The sequence below is a fragment of the Maylandia zebra genome, linkage group LG19 (genome assembly GCF_041146795.1).
Source record: "Maylandia zebra isolate NMK-2024a linkage group LG19, Mzebra_GT3a, whole genome shotgun sequence".
NCBI lineage: Eukaryota > Metazoa > Chordata > Actinopteri > Cichliformes > Cichlidae > Maylandia > Maylandia zebra.
The window spans coordinates 1104496-1129738 of NC_135185.1; the positions used below are offsets into that span (position 1 = coordinate 1104496).

A 25243-nucleotide genomic window follows, 5' to 3' on the forward strand; every position below is an offset into this window, starting at 1 on the left:
GCGCCGTGTAGCACGTAAAATCGGTTCCAGGTCAGTAAGCACAACCGGAATTCATACATAAGGCGCACTGTCGATTTCTGAGAAAACTTCAGAATTTTAAGTGCGCCTTATAGTGTGGAATATACGGTAGTTTATCACTGTTAAATGAATCATTGTAAGCTACCCAGTTTACTCCCGTTTAAACCCACCCAGTCCAGTATAAACTTATAACATTATTATGATGGGATTATTATTAATGTATTACGGGATTATTATGAATTATCACATCAAATCCAACATCATATAAAAAATATAAAATGAGTAAGGATTTACACGTAAGCGTTAAATTTCTAGATTACGTAATGCCACTTTGAGTAGCCTTTACTTTAGAAAAGAAGCTCTCATGTTCCTCTTCTGTCCTCTCTTTCTTACACTTTTTATCTCCAGAGTAAAATTGTTACACACTTTTTACTTTCCTGTAAATGACTGTCATTGGACCTGTAGCAGAAAGACTGACTGCCAAACTTTACAGAAAGTGTTTGCGTGTTGAAAAGTTGTATTTAAACTAACAGCCAGAAGATTAAACTCGGTTTATCTTTAATATTTCTTCCTCCTCTGTAGCACAAAGACAGCTTCACATCTGAACCTTGAACCTTGAATGCATCAATGATGGGGCAATGATGAAAAAACGAATATTCAGTGTATCAACCTGCCTAGATTTATGTACTCATATGTAATATGTAAAGTTTCCTCTTTCCTCTACACTGCAGACTTCTCCCACAATGCCACCCAGTGCTTCCTGCAGAAGTTCTCTGATGACTCTGCAATAGTCGGCCTCATCACTGATGGGGACGACAAGGAGTACAGAGGTCTGACCCAAGACTTTGTGGACTGGTGCCAGCTGAACTACCTCCAGATCAACGCCAGTAAAACCAAGGAGCTGGTGGTAGACTTCCGCAGGCACAAGCATTCTCCACTGCAACCACTGAACATCCAAGGTATGGACATTGAGGCTGTGGACAGCTACAGGTACCTTGGTGTTCATCTGAACAACAGACTGGACTGGACTCATAACTCAGACGCCCTCTACAGGAAAGGGCAGAGCAGGTTGTACCTGCTGCGGAGACTCAGGTCGCTTGGGGTGGAGGGCCCACTCCTGAAGACCTTCTATGACTCTGTGGTGGCTTCTGCTATCTTTTATGGTGTGGTCTGCTGGGGCGGCAGCATCTCTGCTGGGGACAGGAAGAGAGTGAACAGGGTGATCCGAAGGGCCAGCTCTGTTCTAGGATGCCCTCTGGACCCAGTGGAGGTGGTGAGTGACAGGAGAATGGCGGCTAAGCTGTCATCCCTGTTGGACAACGTCTCCCACCCCATGCAGCAGACTGTGACAGCACTGAGCAGCTCCTTCAGTGGGAGACTGCGGCACCCACGGTGTGGGACGGAGAGATTTCGCAGGTCTTTCCTCCCCACTGCTGTCAGACTCCACAACAAAGACTTTAACTGAACAAACACACACATCCACACATGTGCAATAACACTAAGTGCAATAATCTTTTCTGGCATCGTTGTATTTTTACTCAGTTGTATATAGCATTCGTATTCTATTTTTATCTTATTGTATATTTATTTTATTTTATTCTACTGTATATAGTATTTTATTTTATTCTATTCTGTACAGCTGTGTACTGTATTTATTCTTATTGTATTCTAATTTTTGCCTCATAACTTTTGCACTGTCCACTTCCTGCTGTGACAAAACAAATTTCCCACGTGTGGGACTAATAAAGGTTATCTTATCTTATCTTATCTTATCTTATCTTATCTTTCTCGCTCTCCATCTGCCTATTTATCTCTCTGTCTTAAAAAAGGCAACACAACTTCACTAAAACCTGTAAAGTATCTTGTATTAAATGGAACATGAAGACCAGGCCAGACCTTTTTCATGGCTTTTGTTGGGGGGGAAGTAAGAGAAATAATATTGCAGGTAAAACAGATACTGGATACTTGCGTCTTCGGTTGTCAGGGCAGTCTTGGCATTAGGTCCAAAATCTACCATGACTGTCAGCTGCCAACCCTTGGATTAGCTTGGGTGACATTGCACTGAATGACTCAACAACTTTAAAGTTAACAGCAATATTTTCATTCTGAATTGGTTAAACAAAAATGGATGGCAAATCTATGTGTAAACAAACAATACCACCAAATTTAAAGTCTTTTTAATGCGGTCCTGACAAAAATATGCTCAGCTTTTGTCTCTGAGATCCATGACCTATATCTGATGGTTAAACCAAAGTCCAAATCTCCCAACGGTTAACATTTCTGTAGAACACACAATAAATACACTTAAAAAAATAAACATTCAGTTTAAACAATTACATTTAAGATAAATAAATAATAATGTCCACATTCAGAAACTACTGGATGTTTATTTCTTGGTAAACTGTACTATCAGACCAACATTTTTTTAGATTTGACTGGAATCAAAGAATCAGGTTGGACAGCTACATGCAGCCTGAGGGCATACCGTCAGCATACATAATATGACGTGTGTCAGAGTAAACACACACAAACACACACTTCAAGTGTAGTACACTCAATAAAACAGTCAAAGGAGCTTGCAAAGAAAAGCATCTGGACTTCTTTAAGTTGCTTGAAGACGTTTCACCTCTCATCCGAGAAGCTTCTTCAGTTCTAAGGTCAAATGGTGGAGAGTCCCAGATATAAACCTAGTGGGAGTTTCCCCCCACAGAGGGACAAAAGGACCCCCTGATGATCCTCTAACCGCCTGAGCCAAGGTGTGAAACTGGGTGTGGGTCCCAATCAGCCAGAGTTTTGGGTGTGTTCATTGTGAAACCTGGCCCCACCTTATCATGCGAATTCCTGAGGTCAGATGGCCCAGGATGTGAGTGGGCGTTAAGGCGTCTGGGGAGGGATCTCAAAACTGGATTATAGATGGCAGAGAGTTGGTGTCGTAAACCACCGCCTCTGTTCAAAGATGGTCGCTCACAGTGGACATAGATGCTTCTTTCACTCCTCTTTCAAACCATCTGTCCTCTCTGTCCAAAATGTGAACATTGGCATCCTCGAAAGAGTGTCCTTTATCCTTAAGATGCAGATGGACTGCTGAGTCTTGTCCTGTGGAGGTGGCTCTTCTGTGTTGTGTCATGCGCTTGTGAAGTGGCTGTTTGGTCTCTCCAATGTAGAGGTCTGAGCATTCCTCGCTGCACTGTACAGCATACACCACATTGTTAAGTCTGTGTTTTGGCGTTTTGTCTTTCGGGTGAACCAGTTTTTGTCTGAGCGTGTTGCTGGGTCTGAAATGCACCGGGATGTCTTGCTTGGAGAAAACTCTCCTGAGTTTCTCTGATACACCGGCTACATAGGGGATGACAATGTTGTTGCGTCTGTCCTTCTTATCCTCCCTCGCTGGTGTCTGGTCTTCTTTTCTGTGCCTCTTTGCTGACTTTAAGAACGCCCATTTAGTTTTGAGTGCTTCCTTTACATGTGTGTGTTCCTTCTTTTTTCCGTCAGGCTTAGAGGGAACATGTTCTGCCCGGTGGTGTAGGGTCCTGATTACTCCAAGTTTGTGTTCCAGAGGGTGATGGGAGTCAAAGAGGAGGTACTGGTCCGTGTGTGTGGGCTTCCGGTAAACTTCGATGTTGAGTTTGCCGTTCTCTTCGATGTGCACAGCGCAGTCCAGGAAAGGCAGACAGTTGTCCTTTGTGTCTTCCCTGGTGAACTTGATGTTTTTATCCACAGCGTTAATGTGCGCAGTGAAGGATTCCACTTCTTGTGTCTTGATTTTGACCCAGGTGTCGTCCACATATCTGTACCAGTGGCTGGGTACTCTTCCTTTGAAAGAGCCAAGAGCCTTCCTTTCCACTTCCTCCATGTAAAGGTTGGCTACAATAGGTGACACGGGGGAGCCCATGGCACAGCCATGTTTTTGTCTGTAGAAGCCCTCGTTGTATTTGAAGTATGTAGTGGTGAGGCAGAGGTCTAACAGTGTGCAGATCTGATCGGGTGTGAAGTTGGTCCTGTCCTCCAAGGAGCTGTCTTCTTGTAGTCGTTTTCTGACCGTCTCCACGGCCTCCGTGGTGGGTATGCAAGTGAAGAGAGAGACTACATCAAAGGACACCATGGTTTCATCTGGATCCAGGGCAAGTTTCTGGACCTTGTCAGTGAAGTCGGTGGAGTTCTTGATGTGGTGTGGGGTGTTCCCCACGAGAGGAGCAAGGATGGTAGCAAGGTGTTTTGCAATGTTATAAGTAGCTGAGTTTATGCTGCTGACTATGGGTCTGAGTGGGACAGCTTCCTTGTGGATTTTAGGAAGTCCATAGATGCAGGGTATGGCATCCCCTGGGTAAAGGCGGTGATATGTAAGGCGGTCAGTGATTTTGTCCTTTTCAAAGTCTTGAAGGCAAGCTATAACTTTCTTTTTGTAGCTGCTTGTGGGGTCTCGCTTTAAGGCTTCGTAGGTATTGTTGTCACTGAGGAGAGTAGTGATCTTTGTATGGTTATCTGTAGTGTTTAGGACCACGGTGCATCTTCCCTTATCAGCTGGTAAAACAGTGATGTTGTGGTCTTTGCTCAGGGAAGCGACGGCCTTCTTTTCTTGTATTGTGAGGTTGGACGGAGGGACTTTGGCACTGGAGAGGGTGGCTGAGACTTTCATCCTGATTTGCTCTGCTTCTGTCTGTGATCATTTATTAATCCGTATGGCGGATTCTGTGGCTGTGATGAGGTCCACTATGGGCATCTGGGACTCCCCACCATTTGACCTTAGAACTGAAGAAGCTTCTCGGATGAGAGGTGAAACGTCTTCAAGCAACTTAAAGAAGTCCAGACGCTTTTATTTGCAAGCTCCTTTGACTACGATGACCTGGATGACTGAGAACCTTCACAGACACTCAACAAAACAGTGGAAATGTCAGTGTAAAGAAATTGAGATAGTAAAACTACATCTGCTTGGTTTTCCCAAATAGGATGTCATGTAGTAGTCTGGATCACACAGCGGCCCAGAGAGTTCAAATGCACTGCAACTTGGGAAAACACCAGCAAATAGAAAAATGCTCCAAAAACACACAAAACACAATGGAAGCTGAATAAAGACAATGGGTATTAGACAAACAAACAAAAACCAACAACGACAGAAGTTGAACAGGAAACAGAAAAAAACACAGCAAACGTTCACAAAAACCTCACAAAAAACAGAGTATTTTCAATAATGTGACAGAACAGTGTGGAAGTGACAAGCTAACGGTAAATGGCTAAAAGCAAACATCGGCAGCGTTACATGAATCATGCAATCAAAACACATGTGACTTTGCACCTCGAAATACTTTGACTGTTTTGGTTTCTGTCACTTTTACAGCTGTTTTAAGAAATTTTTACTCCCCTTGTGTTTTATTCACCTTACATTATGTTTTGTTTCTTTCTGCAGTCTTTTTCTATTTACTGGTGTTTTCTTAAGTTGCATTTAAACATTGGGCCATTGTAGGATTAAATAAAAAGATCCAAAATAGAATAGAATAGAACAAATGGCCAGTGTGACTCAGTGGTAATTTTTCAGAAAACAGAGAACATTACATTATGTTTAAAACACAGCTGTATACCTCACATATATGCACTTAGTGTGTGGACACATAAATTTGGTGTTCCATTTCTTGCCCAAGAATAGTTCAACGTGTAAAGTAGAGTAGGTACCGACTGACAGACTTCCAGTGGTAGCTGAGCAGCACTACTTCCTGAGCTGCACCAGTTCAGTGTTCAACTTTCACTACTGAGCCTTGTTAAAATCTGAAACTTTCATATTATTTTTCTTGGTATATTTTAAAAACTCATGACCTCATGACCAGAGCTCTTACTGAGGCTGACCACAAGAGTGATGACTTTTAAGATTTTTGCTGTTAATGTCACGTGAGCAGATTAGAGTGATTCTTCGAGTGGTGCACCTAAAGATGTAAAATGGGCTGTAAAATCAGAACACTGCTGCTTGCTGGCTTAGTTGCTGTTGTCTGCATGTCACAAGGTTGCTTGGCAAATCACTGAACCCCAAATTACCTCAATGCATAAATAAATGCATAAAAGTGCACAGAATCTATATGAATGTGGCTTGTACTGAAAAAGTATTAGAAGTATTAGAAGCTCTATATAAATACAACAACAGTTAACATATTATGAGCATCATCTCATATAATTAGCTTATTCTAATCTGATGCCCAAACCACCTCAAAGTAAAGTCAAACTTTACTTAAAAGAGTAAAGTTTGACTTATCTGACTACGTTGTCTGGGTGGGTACTAACACAGTCATGTGTGTACACAGTGTACAGTAGGGGACTTAGTAGAGTTGGATGTCTCGAGACCACTTATACTTGGTCTTGGTCTCGGATCCCTCGGTCTCGTCTTGGTCTCGCTGTCTCGGTCTTGCTTTCTCAGATCGACATAGTGTTCGGGAGATTTGGAGTCAACCATCGGCAGAGCGGGGGGGGGCTTACTGGGCTTAAGCCCGGGTCATTTTGTCAGAAGCCCGGGGTCTTTTGGAGTGTCATTTGTTTCATAGTTAGATTTAAACCTTACATAAAACTATGTCTGTGAAATTTTCTGTTGATTGTTTGAAATAAAAAAGTGAGATAAGAGCCCAGACAAAATTCTTCGAGAGGTGCAGCCGTTAGGGGTGTGGTGGGGTGTGGGGGGTATTTTCAATCCATAGCCATAACTAACTAACTAACTAATTATATATATCGTGTTTGACCTGAGTAGCAAAAGAGTGCAGGGGGGTTGAATACAATAAGCCAGGAGTTAGCTGTGCTCCTGGACTCTATCAAGCCTTGACCTCCCGGTCAGCTATCGCGCTGGTGGATAACAGAGCTCTCCGAAAACGTGGAAGCACTTTTGCAAATATGTGATATTTTGATAAATTAAGTAGATATTAGAGCATTACACAGCTATTCTCGCCTGAAAATATCTTAAAAGGTTATTTTGTGACCCAGAAAGGGTAGTCTGGGGAAAAGGAGGATCGCATTTGTCACCGGTTGTCGGAGCCTGTGCGTACTTGTAAGCGCGGCAATGGCGGAGGAGCGCGGCTAAAAAACGTATTACTTTTTCTGGGTCACAAAATAAACTTTTAAGATATTTTCAGGCGAGAATGTAGCTGTGTAAAGTTCAAATATCTGCTCGATTTATCAAGACATCACATATTTGCAAAAATGCTCCGACGTTTTCGGAGACGTCCATTTTTTTCATGCTTTGTGGCAGCTTTTGAACATCTGTGGCATCTATTAATGTCAAATCTAGCCTTTATTTAACAACATAAGCAAACTCTATGTTACAATGATTGCACAGCCATTAAGGATCAAATCAGTTTCTGAAAAATGTTCTGTTTTTTCTCCCTCTGCTCGGGAGGCTCGGGACCAGCACTCCTGCTGTTGGACAGAAAGACATCAACTCAGTGGTAAGTATTTTGGTTTTCCAATATATTAACAACTGTCAGTGACATTTATATTAATCAGGCTGAACTTTAATCATTCTTTAGACCAGCCTGTTTTACTTATTGTTTTATTTGTGCTTTGGTTTGGGGAAGTTGTTTCTTTACTGATCATTTCCTGTCTTCTGTTATTAGACTTGAGATATGACTGCACTATGCTGTTGCTGGTGACTCCAGTTAATTCTACAAGACATGCTGTGTAAGTAAACAAACAACAACAGTTTGGTCTGCATTTCTTGAAAGATCACATCCCCCAAACTTAGTTTAGAGGGTCTACACTGGGTCTATATATATATATATATATATATATATATATATATAGCTAGCTGGATAGCGTAGTGGTTAAACTACACGCCTTTGGAACAGAGGATCGCAAGTTCGATTCCTGCCTGGGGCGTCTGTATCCAGTAAGGGTCCTAAGGCTAGACCCCCTATGCTAAGCAAGCCTACCGCAGACATGAGCGAGACAGATAAATATGAAGGCATGCCGGCTCGGACGTCGCCCGGATCAACAAGGTCCGCGTCAGGTGTTGAGGAACCAGGGCACCCTGACGAAAAGTGGGCTACTGGAACAAGAAGGCATCGGTGGGCAAGGGACGAAAACAGGGCGTTGTTGGAATGCTACTACGCAAGTAACCCCGGCGGAAGGGGCTACATGAATAGGATGAGGGACCTATGGATTCTTCGATACCCAACATCCACAATAACGGCGAAACAACTAGTAGCTCAGTGTTCCAACATTCGAAAGAAGGGACTGCTCTCACAGCTAGAGATTGACGAGGTACAACACAAATGCTACGGCAAGGAGGAGTCAGGACGCCAGGTCAGGGGGGAGATATCATCACCCCCACCCGAGATTGGGTACATAGCCCCAAGTGCGATAGGAGAAGGATCGTTGAGTGCGAGAGGAACTGACCTGAAAAATAGGATCATGGCCAAGCTTGAAACCTGGATCCCCCGTAGCCGGTTACCAAGATTACGTGAAGTACCCTCAGAAGGTCTGCTAGATGATGTTAATGCAGCACTACGGGCAATACCTACAACCACGATTACCGACACTAACAAGCTGATCTACAATACGGCAGCAGTGATCAGTGAGATGCTTGGCTACAAGTTGAACAGCCACAAGGGGCAGTACCCTCCATGGAGAAGGAGGCTAGAGGGCAAGATCAAAGTAGCACGGAGGGAGGTTAGCCAACTAACAGAGTTGCAGAAAGGTGCGACAAATAAGGTGCCTAAGAAATACAGCAAGCTGTCCATACCTGAGGCCTTGGAAACTGCCAAGCAAAGACTCACAGCCTTGGCCAGCCGCTTGAGGAGGTACACCAGAGAGATAGAAGGCAGGAGAATAAACCAGCTGTTCTCCACAGAACCAGCAAAGGTGTACTCTCAGTGGCAAGGGAACAATAAGAGAACAGCACCACCAAGGCTGGAGACGGAGCAATACTGGAAGAGCATATGGGAGAAGGATGCAACCCATAACGGCAATGCTCAGTGGCTAGTGGATCTGAGGGCAGACCACAGCGACCTCCCTGAACAGGGTCCAGTAACCATCACAGTGGCAGATATCCAAGAAAGGGTCTCCAGTATGAAGAGTTGGACAGCACCAGGGCCCGACATGGTTCACGCCTACTGGCTGAAGAAGCTGACTGCACTCCACGAGCGTCTGGCAGCACAAATGAACCAGCTGCTAGTTAACGAGAGACACCCGGAATGGCTAACTGAAGGCCGGACGGTCCTGATCCCCAAGGACCCCAAGAAGGGACCGGTCCCCTCCAACTACCGACCAATAACCTGCCTCAGTACTACATGGAAGCTCCTGTCAGGCATCATATCGGCTAAGATGAACAGGCACATGGGTCAATACATGAGCGGGACACAGAAAGGAATTGGCAAGAATACCAGAGGTGCAAAACACCAGCTACTGGTAGACAGAACAATCAGCCGAGACTGCAAGACCAGACTGACCAACCTGTGCACTGCCTGGATTGATTACAAGAAGGCCTATGACTCAATGCCCCACAGCTGGATACTGGAATGCCTAGAATTGTACAAGATCAATGGGACCCTAAGAGCCTTCATCAGGAACTCAATGGGGATGTGGCGTACAACACTAGAGGCCAACTCCAAGCCCATAGCACAAGTTACCATCAAGTGCGGGATCTACCAAGGAGATGCTCTGTCCCCACTGCTGTTCTGCATAGGCCTGAACCCCCTCAGTGAGATCATTAACAAGACTGGCTACGGATACCGACTACGGAACGGAGCAGTTGTCAGCCACCTCCTGTACATGGATGACATCAAGCTGTATGCCAAGAGTGAACGAGACATCGATTCACTGATCCACACTACCAGGCTATACAGCAATGACATTGGAATGTCGTTCGGACTGGAGAAGTGTAGTCGGATGGTAACAAAGAGAGGGAAGGTAGTCAGAACTGAGGGGATTGAACTACCAGAAGGCAACATTGCAGACATAGAGGACAGTTACAAGTACCTGGGGATCCCGCAGGCAAATGGGAACCATGAAGAGGCCGCTAGAAAGGCTGCAACCACCAAGTACCTGCAGAGGGTCAGGCAAGTCCTGAGGAGTCAGCTGAATGGTAAGAACAAGATCCGGGCCATCAACACATACGCCCTGCCCGTGATCAGGTACCCTGCTGGGGTAATAGGCTGGCCAAAGGAGGAGATAGAAGCCACTGACATAAAGACAAGAAAGCTCCTGACCATGCATGGAGGGTTTCACCCCAAGTCCAGCACCCTGAGGCTGTACGCTAAGCGGAAGGAAGGGGGCCGGGGACTGGTGAGTGTCAGCACCACAGTCCAGGATGAGACAAGGAACATCCAAGAATACATTGGGAAGATGGCCCCAACTGACCGAGTGCTCAGTGAATACCTCAGGCAGCAGAAACCCAAGAAAGAGGAGGGAGACGAGGAACCATCATGGAAGGACAGGCCCCTGCACGGTATGTACCACCGGCAGATAGAGGAGGTGGCTGATATCCAGAAATCCTACCAGTGGCTGGACAAAGCTGGACTGAAAGACAGCACAGAGGCACTAATCATGGCAGCACAAGAACAAGCTCTGAGTACAAGATCCATAGAGGCTGGGGTCTATCACACCAGGCAAGACCCCAGGTGCAGGCTGTGTAAAGATGCCCCAGAGACAATCCAGCACATAACAGCAGGGTGCAAGATGCTAGCAGGCAAGGCATACATGGAACGCCATAACCAAGTGGCCGGCATAGTGTACAGGAACATCTGTGCCGAGTATAACCTAGAAGTCCCGAGGTCAAAATGGGAGATGCCCCCAAGGGTGGTGGAGAATGACCGAGCTAAGATCCTGTGGGACTTCCAGATACAGACGGACAAAATGGTGGTGGCTAACCAACCGGACATAGTGGTGGTAGACAAACAGAAGAAGACGGCCGTAGTGATCGATGTAGCGGTTCCGAATGACAGCAATATCAGGAAGAAGGAACACGAGAAGCTGGAGAAATACCAAGGGCTCAGAGAAGAGCTCGAGAGGATGTGGAGGGTGAAGGTAACGGTGGTCCCCGTGGTAATCGGAGCACTAGGTGCGGTGACTCCCAAGCTAGGCGAGTGGCTCCAGCAGATCCCGGGAATAACATCGGAGATCTCTGTCCAGAAGAGCGCAGTCCTGGGAACAGCTAAGATACTGCGCAGGACCCTCAAGCTCCCAGGCCTCTGGTAGAGGACCCGAGCTTGAAGGATAAACCGCCCGCAGGGGCGTGCTGGGTGTTTTTATATATATATATCACCAACTTATTGCAAAGGAGGGATTTGTGTCTCCCAGTGATCTAAGGAGGTATGCTGGTTTGGTCCCTCAAGGAAAATTGATCCTGGATAAGGAAGAATGAGTCAGGTGACCCTATGAAGTAAGGAAAGACGAGGAACCACTTCACCCTACCCAAGCTCGGTGGGCAGGACCCAGTCAATGCTCATTAAACCTAGAAATGTGTGACTCAGAGGAAAAGCCTGCACAATCTGAACCCAGTGGTGTCCCAGTGTGATTGGACTTCAGTGTCAACCACAGTCCGTCCCTAACAAACACCAACTTCAAACATAAAGGTGCACGTGGCACCAGGACACCCTACAGGTCACAAGTAAATCGTCCTAAACACACGGCCAAGGAAACAAGAAAATAAACTCCTAGAATGGCCCAACCAATCACCTGACCTGAATCCAGCTGAAACTGTTTCTGTGGAGGAGGCGTCATAATCATCAAAGGCTTTTATATGAAGCATTAAATAAATTTCAGTAAGTGTGTTCAATAAGTTTTCCCTGTAATTTATTACTACATTATTATTACACAAAACTTAGTTTATTAACATCTAGGGTTTAATTTCTTCACATGTGTGGATTGAACGGGTTTTTACCAACGTCTGGCTAGAACTTCATGTTAATAGCACCTAGTGAATTCAAGTGTTATTTCCCCCCCTATATATTAAAATAAGAGGCATAAACCATAATTGCCAGGTTATGAAAGCAAAAAGAGAGTGCAGTAAATATATTTTTTTAAAACAGATGAAAAAAAAAAGGCAAAGAAAGGGGGACCGGGGGGGTGAGAAAGATGATTGATGCCATCTAAATGAAATGCTATTCCCAGTAATGGGAAAAAGGCGATGCCGGAAAGCAGGTCACTTAAACTGCAAAAGAAGTACTTAAGCAGTGCTGCCTGGGGCACAGTGAGCTTGACAAATATGTTAACATTAACCTTCCAAAATCAAAACTGGAGGGATGACACATGGAAGGAAAGGGAAGCCGGGAAGAATATATCAGCTTTTATCTGCAACCTGCGGCCTGACTCCTGAAACTGGGGTGGTATCTCTACTGGCAAACTGCGGTGGGTGCACACACACAATAAAAAGCATCCATGCAAACAGATATCTTTCCAAATGTGCACTATTCTATCTTTCCATGCATATCACATGTTTTTTTGTTCTATCAAACTCTGTACCTAAAGTATAAGCCAAATTGAGTCTGACATCTGCACATTGTTTCTTAGAGCTTAGCTTGGTTGCACTTTTTAATTAATGTCTCGCTAGTTTGTTGAGTGCAATAGTCTCATCAGCCATGAGCAAAAAGCAAAAAAAAGGAAAATGCTTCTGAACCAGCATTACAGAGCAGACTTTCCCTTTGAAATACACACAAAGCCCCTGGCAGAAATCAATAGGAGGAGCATAAAATCCACTTGCATTTAATTAAGATAACTAGCACATTCTCGTTCATAATCTCTCTCTTTCCTCCTCCATCTTTCTCTCACTCAATTTCTCTTCCTGAGCTGCTGCTCGTGTCAGTCCCCTCTGGAGGGTGAGAAATGTTGTTGGTAGGAATCTGGATTTAATCGTTTCCCAGATCGACACTATGTTTTTCTTCCCCTGAAGCATGTTTCATTCACCCACCCCCATAACCTCCTCTTTGAAATGTTGTCTAGGTTGTGCTCTGCAGCAGAAAAATGTTTGCTTTACGGCAAATGGACTACTGGGACTGAAATCTTAATGGGTTGCAATCCACTGTGTGGTCTGTGGGACAGTGTCAGTGTTCTGCTTCACTGTTTGCAGATGCATTCTGCAGCTAAATAAAAAACTGTTAGACAATTCCTGATTTTCATACTCTACTCTTAATAGTGTTATCAGAACAATAGCAAGCTGTAAGTTATAGACTGCTTTAGAACTCATATGGCAGCGTCTTGTCTCAAATACACTGAAACAATTAGGTTGAAATATTCAATTTAAAAAAAACATCTGCATTTGTTTGCATTATTTCAAATTCATCATATGCAAAAACAAAAGAGACCTTGATGTTGTATGGTTGACACCAGCTTCAAGTGTTTGCAGTTTGCAGTCAGTGCAGAGCCTTGAAGAGCTTTCAGAGAACACCTTCATCAACTGAAAGTGATTTTGATTTGAAAAATAATCTTACCTTTTCTTCACCAATGAAAAAAAAACTTCAGTTCAACTTTACCTGTATAGTTCCCATTCACAACAGTCATTACAAGCTGCTTTATTAAAGGCTAAAGACCCTTTGTATTTTTATATTCTTACATTTATATATTTTTTAGTTGGATAAAGTAAGAGAGAACGAGTATTAGTTACTATATAAGCACACAGGGATTACAAGGCAGTGTCCCAGCAGGGCACAAAGTTATGAGACAGATTTAATGGTGTTTAGTTAAAAGCTGTTCTAGGTGCTTATTGCTCAGTAGCACCTTCCAGAGGGCGGCAGGCACAAAACCACGAAGGGTAATATGTTTATTAAATGAAGCCTTCGTGAACCAATGTTTCAAATATTTCTCTCTCTCTCTCTCACACACACACACACACACACACACACACACACACACACACACACACACACACACACACACACACACACACACACACACACACATTTGACACGGTAAAAATAAGGTTTTAGTCAGCCTTGACATATTGCACTGTGTCATTGTTTATTTAGCCAAAATAAGCCAAAATGCACCTGATTAACTGATGATCAGCTAATCAGTGCCAAGAAAGGATGACATCAGCAAGCTGCCCTTCAGTCTGTGAATGTTTACGAGGTCATTTGTAAACAATCTGAAGTCTACAGTGAGAATAATTATTCAAAGTGGAAAACATTTAAGACAATTACCATTATTCCCAGGAACGCATGTCCCATCACATTCACCAAAAGGTCAGGCCGTTAGGGTCTCAATAAATATCTTAATACACACCCCAACACTTAGCACATCTTAATACAAAGTTATGCATAGTTCATCGCATCTGAAATGACTTAACAAACAAAGTGGAGATGTTTGGCAACGATGCACAGCGCCACACAACGACAGCATGTCAGCATAAATACCTCATACCGACTGTCAGTGGTGGAAGGATAATGTTTGGCTTTGTTTTGCAGCCACAGGCCCAGGCGTGCTGCAGTCATTGAATCCATGATCTCTTCTGCATGCCAAAGTATTTTAGATTAATATGTAAGGCTATCTGTCTAAACGCTAAAGTGTGCTCCAAACAGGGAAATGCAACAGGACAATAATCCCAAGCACATCAGCAAATTTACAACAAAACAAGAACAACAAGTGTTGCAATTTCACAGTGATAACAGTGAAGATATCAGCCGTTCTGACAGGAAATGAAAGAACTGCTCATAAACAAATGTCCACAAACCTCAATGGAACACTGAAGCAACACTGTAACAATTATATGACCAAAACTGCACAACAAGAGAGCACTAAAGTTAAACTGTTGAATGATGGGGTGCACTTTCATACGCTGCTTCTGCATTTTGCCTTAGTTTTGCAGGTAAATTGTGTGGGCTGGTACCAGAGAACCCAAGAGAATTAAGCTTTGTCAGTGTTTGTGTTCTCTCTCTCTCAGTGTGTGTTTTGCCTCTATTTTTGTTGCCACTGCTGTTTGTTGACACGTGACCTGTGCCAGTAAGGTACATGGCACAGTATGGCCCTGCATGAACAGCTTGGCTGTGAGTAGCTCGCCAGTATGAATCACATGGCAAGTCGTGTAGTTCCTAGAAAACGTATTATTCATTGTATGGTGCGTGTGACTTTTCAAAATGTGGTAACATATAAGATCACAGGGTAATAAGATGAGATGCGCTTTTTCATCTCAGCACACCGCAGACCACGGCCTCTCTGTGTGAGGATCTAAACGTATTCTACGCTAGATTCGACGCAGCGAACACCATGAGACCGGACAGTGTGCGCACCGCGGATGACGTCAGTGCGCACACTGTGTCTGAGGAGGATGTGCGGAGGTGCTTCAGGAAGGTGAACGCACGCAAAGCTACTGGTCCGGACGGGATTCCCGGCCGCGTCCTCAAGTCATGCGCGGATCAGCTGGCTGGAGTGTTCACGCACATCTTCAACCTTTCCCTCTCTCTGTCTGTAGTCCCAGCCTGCTTCAAAATGGCCACCATCGTCCCTGTACCCAAATCCTCCACCATCTCCTCATTGAACGACTGGCGACCTGTAGCCCTGACCCCCATCGTAAGCAAATGCTTCGAGAAGCTGGTCAGGGACTTCATCTGCTCTGCACTACCCGACTCACTGGACCCTCTACAGTTTGCATACCGCCACAACAGGTCCACTGATGATGCCATAGCCCTGACACTACACACTGCCCTGTCACACCTGGAGAAGAGAGACACGTATGTGAGGATGCTGTTTGTAGATTACAGCTCAGCATTCAATACCATCGTTCCCTCGAAGCTGGACAGGAAACTGCAGGATCTAGGACTGAGCAGCTCCCTCTGCAGCTGGATCCTTAGCTTCCTGTCTGACAGACGCCAGGTGGTCAGACTGGGCAGCATCACCTCATCCCCCATCACACTGAACACTGGTGCTCCACAGGGGTGTGTACTGAGCCCTCTCCTGTACTCACTCTACACCTACGACTGCACAGCCACTAACAGCTCCAACATCATTGTGAAGTTTGCGGACGACACTACAGTGGTGGGTCTTATCACCAACGGTGATGAGACGGCTTACAGGGAGGAGGTCAGCGCCCTGACCCACTGGTGTCAAGACAACCATCTCACCCTCAACGTCGCAAAGACAAAGGAGTTGATAGTGGACTTCCGGAGGTGCAGAGAAGTACACACCCCCATCACCATCAACGGCGCTGCTGTGGAGAGAGTGAGCAGCTTCCGGTTCCTTGGCGTACACCTGGCTGAGGATCTTACGTGGTCAGTACACACAAACAAAACAGTGAAGAAGGCGCAGCAGCGCCTCTTCTTTCTCAGGAGACTGAAAAGATTCGGCATGAGCCCCCGCATCCTCAGGACCTTCTATCACTGTGCCATTGAGAGCATCCTCACTGGATGCATCACCACCTGGTATGGCAACAGCACCGCCTACAACTGCAAAGCTCTCCAGCGAGTAGTGCGGTGCTCTGAACGGATAATTGGAGGTGAGCTTCCCTCCCTCCAAGACATCTACAGGAAGCGCTGCCTGAGGAAAGCGGGGAGGATCATCAAGGACTCCAGTCACCCCAGCCATAAACTGTTCAGACTGCTTCCATCAGGAAGGAGGTTCTGCAGCATCCGGTCCCGAACCAGCAGACTGAGAGACAGCTTCTTCCATCAGGCCATCAGACTGCTGAACACGTCATAGACACCTCAGCTTCACTACTGGAACTTTAACATTATGCACTCCATACTGTACAGTAATGCCACTTGTTTTGCACATATTCAACTCTGTATATTTTATATATTTTATTTATTGTTTACTCTATTTAATTTGTAAAATATGTGTACACACACACACACACACACACACACGTAGAAAAATATTTAGTATACACATGCAGTAATGCATATACTATTATATATTGTACATATATTTATTACTTTCAGATGTAGCCATTCTTATATTTTGCTTGTTTTACGTTATTGTATTTTTGCACAACTCTGTTGCTTGTGAAGCTCGCACACAAAAATTTCACTCGCATGTACTGTACCAATGTACCTGCACATGTGATGTGACAATAAAAGTGATTTGATTTGGGAAATTATTTGTTACATCATTTAAAAATTACATTAAAAACAACAAACATATAACAAATAGCAAATAAGTAGAATGGCACATAAGATCTCTGGGTCCTAGAGCCTGTCACATCTGCTGCCAGTCTGTCACAAAGATAACAGTCAACCATTCACACATTTTGGTCATTTTAAACCTTTCGGAATAACCTGGAAAGAACCCACGAAGGCAAGGGGAGAACATGGAACATGTAAACATCGTTCTCCACCTTCCTCCAAAGACGGCCTGGGTTTGAACTCACCAGCCTGATGGAAACTTTCTGTATGAAGTTTGAATGTTCTGCCTGTATCTGCATCAACCCAGGTACAAACGAAACACCAAAGTAAGAGTGGAAAAAAATAAAATGAATTGTAACATGTACATGTGTATTCACAGCTTTTGCTCAATACTTTGTTGAAGCCCCTTTGGCAGCAGTTACAGTCTTTTTGAGTATGACACTAGACAAAGTTTCTTCTTTGCAGAACCTCAGAAGCTCCATCAGCTTGGATGGAAAACGTCAGTGCACAGCCATTTTCAGATCTCTTCAGAGGAGTTCCATTGGGTTCAGGTCTGGGCTCTGACCACTCAAGGATGTTCACATGATCCTGAAGTTAATCATTTGTTATCTTCACCGCGTGCTTCGGGTCATTGTCCTCTTTAAAGACAAACCTGTCGAAGGTCCAGAGCGCTCTGAAGCAGGTTTAGATCAAAGATGTCTCTGTACATCGCTGCAGTGATTAGTCTCCCAAAATGCTTTTGTGTATTCTTTTCAAATTCATTTAAAAACAAACAAAGACGCTTTTTCTTAAATTCACAGAGATGAGGGTTATCGTGTTATCTGCAGTAATAAATCTATAATCTATAATCAAAATATGCGAGGGATCATTTTTTTTGGTTTCAGCAGATGATTCTGCGAGTTGTTAAAAGCAGGTCTGCAGTGCTACCAGTGTTACAGAACATCAGTACAAAAATACATCTCACAGTGCTGAATTTGGAAATGAATACTGACATGGATAAAATAAATAAAACTGGGACTAACACTGATCCAACACCAAGTAACTGATATAAATGTTTTAGAAGTGCAAGCTGTAATATTGCTGCTTTGTTGTTACGACTTTAACTAAGCCAATAAAATAACTGCTTTCCAGGGTGAACTAACAGCATATTTCACCCTGATTCCTGGATACACTCATAGGCCTACTCATCATCTACCTGCTGTCATTGATGCATTGATATTATTGGCTAGCCTCAGAGTCTGGCACACTTACCAGAACTCAGTCAAGCACAGAAAACCCAAATGTCCAAGCATCCCCCACTCCCACATCGCTGTGTCCATGACCTGATCTAACAGCTTCACAGGATTTTCAGATTTATTTTAGAGGCCAATTTTACTCAGCACTGGATCAATGTGTGTACTTGAATATCTGTATTGATGGGCTTTCTTCAAGGTGGCACCCATGTTTGGTTGCCGCTGCTGGTGTAGTTTTTTATTGCCGGCCATCGCCATTTGCAGCGTTATGTTTTTCTTTTGTATGCTGTTTGAATTCATGATCGACGTACATTACGGATTCATTGGACAGCTAATGTGACAGCTGGAGCAACTACAGCAAAGCCTTTCCTCCGTTCTGTGTTCCTCAGTGGAGTGTTTGATACTGTACACAACACACAGAGTTATTATCGAGGTGAAACAGGCAGCATTGGAGGCTAGCTTCTTGGCTGTGGGGAGACTCCCAGCGCCTGTGGCCAGTTCCTCTCCTGTCACTTGGCAGGCACACTGCCCTGCTGTCTGTGGCTCTGGGTCCACGGCTCGATGGCAGAATGGTCATCTGGGTCTGTTTCACTGGTGGCAGCGATGTCCTCTCATCAGTGATCGTTTTATCTGTTTTAGGAGTCAATGCAGGTTCGCAGATGTGTACAGGTGTTGAATTCCAGTGAGCTGCTGAATGTCCCAATCAATGGTCACCAATCCAGTTTGCCCTGTTTAATGTTTACATTATTTATTCTAAATAATCTCTTTATTAAGGACTCTGTAGAGTTGATGTTGCTGACTCAGACGTGGCAGCAACATATAGATTATATTCACTTCTCTGGCTGCTCCGTCAATGGAACGTCGTGTCTTTTGAGTCATAGCAGAGGACTTGCTGCCTGATGAACTCAAACCGGTTTTCTTCATTTGAGTTACAGACGATTAAGGTCGGTTCTCCGAAAACCTTTTATTTTAATCTATTACCTGCTGGCATTGCTGGACTCTTTTTTAACTGAATTTAATGACCTTTGTCATTTATCATTAGATGGATGTAACACTGGGAGATTTTAACCTTCATATTGACGAACTCTTGATTGATGGACTCTTGTAGGACAGCTGCTGATCTCATCATTATCACAGAGTATTTTAACTTTCAGCAACATGTTTCTGGCCCTGCACATATAATAATCCCCACATTTCATGACACTTTTCTTTCATCCTTTGACTTTCAATCTATTCAGGTACAGGAGCAACTCTGAAACAAAATATTGTCCAATGGTAACATGTTTGTCCTTGGATAAATATTTGTCATTTTATGAGATATTGTCACAAGTTAGAACATTTATGGGTGGCCTCCTCACCTGATGCAACAATATTGTCTCTTCCAATATTCCACATGCACCAGGTCTGAGTACAATGAGTTTTTGAACAATTTGTAAATTAGGTCACTGACATTAGTATTTCTCCATCACTGTCTCAATAATGTCCCCCAAATTCAAGCCCCCTCGATGTCCTTCCTACTTTTGTTTTTAATTAGTGTGTTTGACTGTGTTTGACTGTGTTTGACTGTGTTGGCCACTGTATCATGGAAAGGATTATTGCTCAGTTTCCAGCTCAAACAAGCTGCTGTTGGGCCAAAGAAACCACAGTAGACGCACCTCTGTCGAATAGTTACAGACCAGTCTAGAATTCTGTGTCAAAGGTTTTGGAAAAAGAGTAACAGCAGAGCAGCTGAACTACTTATTAGAGAAAGACAATATTATGGATATGTCTCAGTATTGTTTTCACAAACTGCACTCTATCGAAACTGCTTTAACATTTCGGTTTAATTGTATATTAGGTTGATACTTTATTGCAGTATCGTTACAAACAAGCTATAGGCTCATGTACTATCTATCAGAGAGATTTTTTACTGTTTGTATGAATCAAGTGATGTCTGAAGCAACAGCAAGATAACATGCATGGTAGTGATATTGTTCACTCATCGTCATAAACACCAGTGAAAACAGAAAAGTGCATCCTCACAGGCAACAAAACTGAATACGGTTTTATCTCAGGAAAGACTTTACAACTCAGAACTGTTCACATTACAAACTAGTTTCAGCTACGATTGCGACAGCTTTATTGCCAGTGTGCATTTTTGCACACACTCTCTTAACTGCTTCATCACAACGCATAGGCTTATGTAAATGAGCAGAAGGTATACAAAAATGCAATAAAAGAAAAAATACAAACAGAGAACGAAGCTAACAAAAACTGATGAGCCAAAGAAAGAGGGGCAGGCAGTGAAGGAAAGACAATAAAAGAGGAGTAAAAAGATGCAGAGTAAGAAAGCAAAGACAGATAAGTAGAGCAGAGAGGGTGACTGACCATGGAAATAATAAAAAGACAAAAAGAGTCTGACCAGATATCTGAACAAGATGAGGACAGAATCGCTTTATGTCAGCCCAAAACATCAAGAAATGTGACTCCACAACTGCAGACGCACCAAATTTTATTATTCCTTTCTTGCTCTGCTATTCTGCCACCAGTGAGCTGCCATGCAAATGGAGCCAGAACGGAGCCTCTTGTCTGCCTAACACGAGACAACAGGGAGCCTGTGTATGTGTGTGATACCTAATAATGTCTACATCTTGCTCAAGGATTAGACACAGTAACAAGAAAAACCGCACAGGTGGTGAGGGAAGAGGAATCTCCAGGAGCTTACACAAGCTTTTTCTGTGAATGGGGGAAGCCATCACAGGTGTACACAGCGAGATCCAGCCAATCACAGCTTCTCAGGACAAACACCCGACAATCTTTTTGCACTGAAGACTTTGTACCAACACCTACTGCAGCTCTTAAATTTCCAAATGAATTGGCATGCTGAAGTATTATGTGATCATCAAACATAGAGTGGCACCAACTGTACATGCAGTGGAACAAGTCTTTTTAAGTTCAATTAATACTTTATAAAATTATAACAGACGGGAGGCTTTCTGCTTTATAAATCCAGTACACTCTATACTATCTAGAATTTCAGTAGCACATTTACAATCACACATATTAAAGATGTGATGAAGCTGAAAGTAGAAAATGTATTTTAACAGTCCAATGTTAAAAGAAAAAAACTGCTAGCCCTTATGGTAAATGGCCTGTATTTGTATAGCGCTTTACTAGTCCCTAAGGACCCCAAAGCGCTTTACATATCCAGCCATCCACCCATATTCACACACTGGTGATGGCAGCTACATTGTAGCCACAGCCACCCTTGGTCGCACTGACAGAGGCGAGGCTGCTGGACACTGGCGCCACCGGGCCCTCTGACCACCACCAGTAGGCAACGGTTGAAGTGTCTTGCCCAAGGACACAACGACCGAGACTGTCCAAGCCGGGGATCAAACCGGCAACCTTCCGATTACAAGGCGACCTCCCAACTCTTGAGCCACGATCGCCCTGGGAAGTATTTCTTTCCAAAGACTCAACAGGTTTTATTGGGACTGCAAAGTCCAGCAGTGATTGCTGGACTCTGGACAGGATGGAATGCTGGTGGATCCGAGTTTTAAATCTACCAGACAGGCCAGATTTGTTGACCTTGGTAAGCCACTTTCCAAGTTCTTGATTTAGCTTCTGGATTCTTTCAGGCTTACCCAAACTCTTGACTGGTTGCTCAATGATGGATGAGATGACCGTCCCTAAAATCAGCCAATTCAACTTCCCTTCCTTCAGCACCATGGGCCATTACTTGGAGGGCTTGAAAATTATCCTAGCTCACGTGATGAGCTTAGAAGGATGCTTCCAGGACTATTCTGAGTAGACCAATTGGCAGGTTTTCAGAGAGGCAGCAATTCATGATGGCAGCAGTGGCGTGTCCAGCGGGGTGGCCTGGGGGGGCACAGGCCACCCCCCCAACCAGACTGGCCACCCCAGGTGCCACCCCAAAGGCAAAACAATAAAATTCAATCAAATATCAAATGTCCGATTATGTTTTCACGGTGAAGCTCAGATATCCGAGTGTAAGTGAATGCAGCACCGGCTTCTGCGCTATGTGCATCACGTTAGCAAAGGTAGGAGAGCCAAGCGCGAAAGACGGCACTGCAGGAAACAATTTTTCGGTGAAAGAAAATGAGGACAGAATAAATGTCCTGGTAAGTAATATTAAGTTTGTTGAGTTTAGTAAACTTCGGTGAAATTAGAATACCAAGGAAAAAATAACACTTAAAGAATTATTGCAGCCGTGGAATATTTCAGACAGTATGCTACTGAGGGCAGCTAACATAAGAGTTCTGAGTTATAAGATATAATCTAAGTCGTAACATTGCTGTATGGAGCTGCAGATTTGGTTGCAGGTTAACATAGCTGGACTGGCCGTCGGGCATATTCCCGGTGACTTATTTTTTTTTATTTATTTTTTTTGTAATGGCATGAACAATGAGAGGTGGTGGATTGGCCAGATGCAGGTCGATGTGTAAAAATAACTCAGTTGTTTGGTGGTGGCTATGGCGGGGCTTCCACAGAGGCAGTAGGTGGATGAGGGAAAGGGGAGGCAGGAGGAGCAGAGACCCGAGGCAGCCGCCAGTCCGAGTGTCAGGTGAACTGAACTTCAGGTAAGAAGTTATGACCTGCAGTCTATCTGGGTCAGATATAAACTAAGTTTAGGTGGAGTTTATTTTCGTTGTGCTGACTTTTTACCCTCAGTTGCAATAACTCGTACTGTGTTCTAGCCAGCTTGACAGAGTTTATATACAGCTGGGTGGGTGCTATGATGTTACTGATAGTGAACTTTATTTTATTCATAAGGTTAGTTAGTAGAGTTGCCAACGGCTCCTTAAAAAATGGAATGGTCCCTCAATCAGAGAAAATATTACACGTTTCGTATTGAGCTGAGAAGAGACGCAGTTTGTCCCGGACTTTCGCTATAATGAAAAAAAGACACAAAGCTGGATTTATTCTGTCTTTACGCTGCACAGCTGCCTCTTCTCTCATTCTCTCCCCCTGCCTCTCCTGTTGCTACTTCAATCATGAAACTGATCAATGATCAGCTGATCGGCTTTTCTCTCTCGTTTATTTATCTCCCACTTTGTGCCAGAAACAGGAAACCAGCGGATGTCGCGCTAAACAACAGCAGCACGTTTAAGCTTGATCAGCTGTTGTTAGAATTTATTTAATATTAATTTCTAGTATCAGCTGATGTTTGCTGGAGCCACAGCTGTAAACCTGCTGGTCATGATGTCTGTTTAGATATGTGGTGAGAGGGAAACATGAAACCAGGAGATGTCCTTACTGAATCATCAGAGCTGAACAGGTGATGGAGAAACAGGTTTACCTTTTAGGTGACATGAATGAGTTGAAGGGAAGTTATGAACTGTTTCTGAGAGACAAATAGCACCAGGATCCTTTTTTTACGTAGCTGACAGCTGGTAACTGTGCAGGGGCGGGTCTAGGAAAGTGTTGCCAGGGGGCCAGGTAGGGCATTAACAGGGAGAGGGGGGCACAAAGAAATACTTTTCTTTCTTATTCTCATTTAAAATATCTAGCTTTTAAAAAATAATTATCTAAATCTTACAACCAAAGTTTTTATCTGACGTAAAATGTATAGAAATCATACATATACCAAAAAGACTGTACATCACTGTCACCACAGGGTTTGTCCAGCCCTGCAGGTTAATACTGGCAGTGTCACCATGCCAGCTGACTGTATTTCATCATCAGCCAGTGTTGTTCTTGATCAATATTACCAAAGTTGACCATAAGGCAGCATAGAAAGTATTTACTTGCTTTCAGGTTTTATTCAAATGTTAGTCTTTTCAGTTGTTTCTCCACTTTTTTCCTGTTTCAAAATCAAACACCAGATTGTGAGAAGATTATCTTCTTTTTTTAACAGGCAGATAAAGTTTTACATTGGCATTGGCTAATTTGTCAATTGTTTGTTACAAATGTTTGTATTTTATTATTCAAAAATGTTTTTGCCCAAAACATATGTGCACTACATGTCAGTAAAAATACTATGCAAATATTGCTGTCCTTGACTGCTGAGTAAACACTGACAGATTGTATCTCTTGTACTTTATCAACGCAGTATCTAAAAACTTTGCACCGTAGTGGTTAAAATCTCAATCTAATAAGAGTTAAAAGCGCATTCGGTTATTAGGTTTATAGGATTATTGAATTATGGTTAATGGTTGGTAGAATTTTTTTTTAAAACATTATCTGCCAATTACATCTGCCACCCTTCTCCAAATCTGTGCCCCTACCTGGCCCCCCCAACACAAATTTTCTAGACACGCCACTGGATGGCGGGGTGGACTTTAAAGTCTTTTGCTTGCTCAGATTGTGGATACATCAGCAAGTGCAATGTGTAACACAAAGGTTATAATCATCTCTCCTAATCAGAAACCCTGGCTAAATGTGGAGGTGAGATCTCTGAAGGATACAGGGCTCAGCGTTTGCATCTGAAGATCCAGTGGCACTGAGAAGAGCAGGGAGGGAATTGGATGCAGATATTAAACTGGGAAAGGCAACCTATGCCCAAAATATACATGGTCATTTTTTCACCAGTGGCCCTTGAAGCATGTGGAAGGAAATAAAGAGCATCACTGGGTTTTAAGACTGTGTGCTCAGGAACTCACCATGGTGTTGACAATTTTAACATCTCTCTCTCTCTGGCTTTGGTCCATTGTTTTCCCAGTGCCCAAAGACCCAGCTGAGAAAGCCATGAGTAACTATTGCCTGGTGGCTTTCACCCCACTTATCATGAAGTGGCTGGAATGGCTGCTTTTGGCCCCATTCAGGAGTCAGTTGACATCAGTGTGGGTCCACAGCAGCATGCATACAGGAAGAACCATTGTGTCAGCCTGCTCTTTCTGAACTCTGACTCTGTATTTAATACCATCATTCCACAGACACTAACCAATAAGCTGTTACTGTGTGTAACTGGGTGCTGGACGTCTTGACAGGCAGGCCATCCTCCACCATCAAACTTAAAGCCAGCTCTCCACA

At 43.7% G+C, this 25243-nt stretch overlaps 1 protein-coding gene across 1 annotated transcript in view; it reads right to left on the bottom strand.

Annotated features, from left to right (window-relative positions):
* Positions 1–25243, bottom strand: part of nrxn3a (neurexin 3a) — a 220619-nt gene that overhangs the window by 157002 nt on the left and 38374 nt on the right.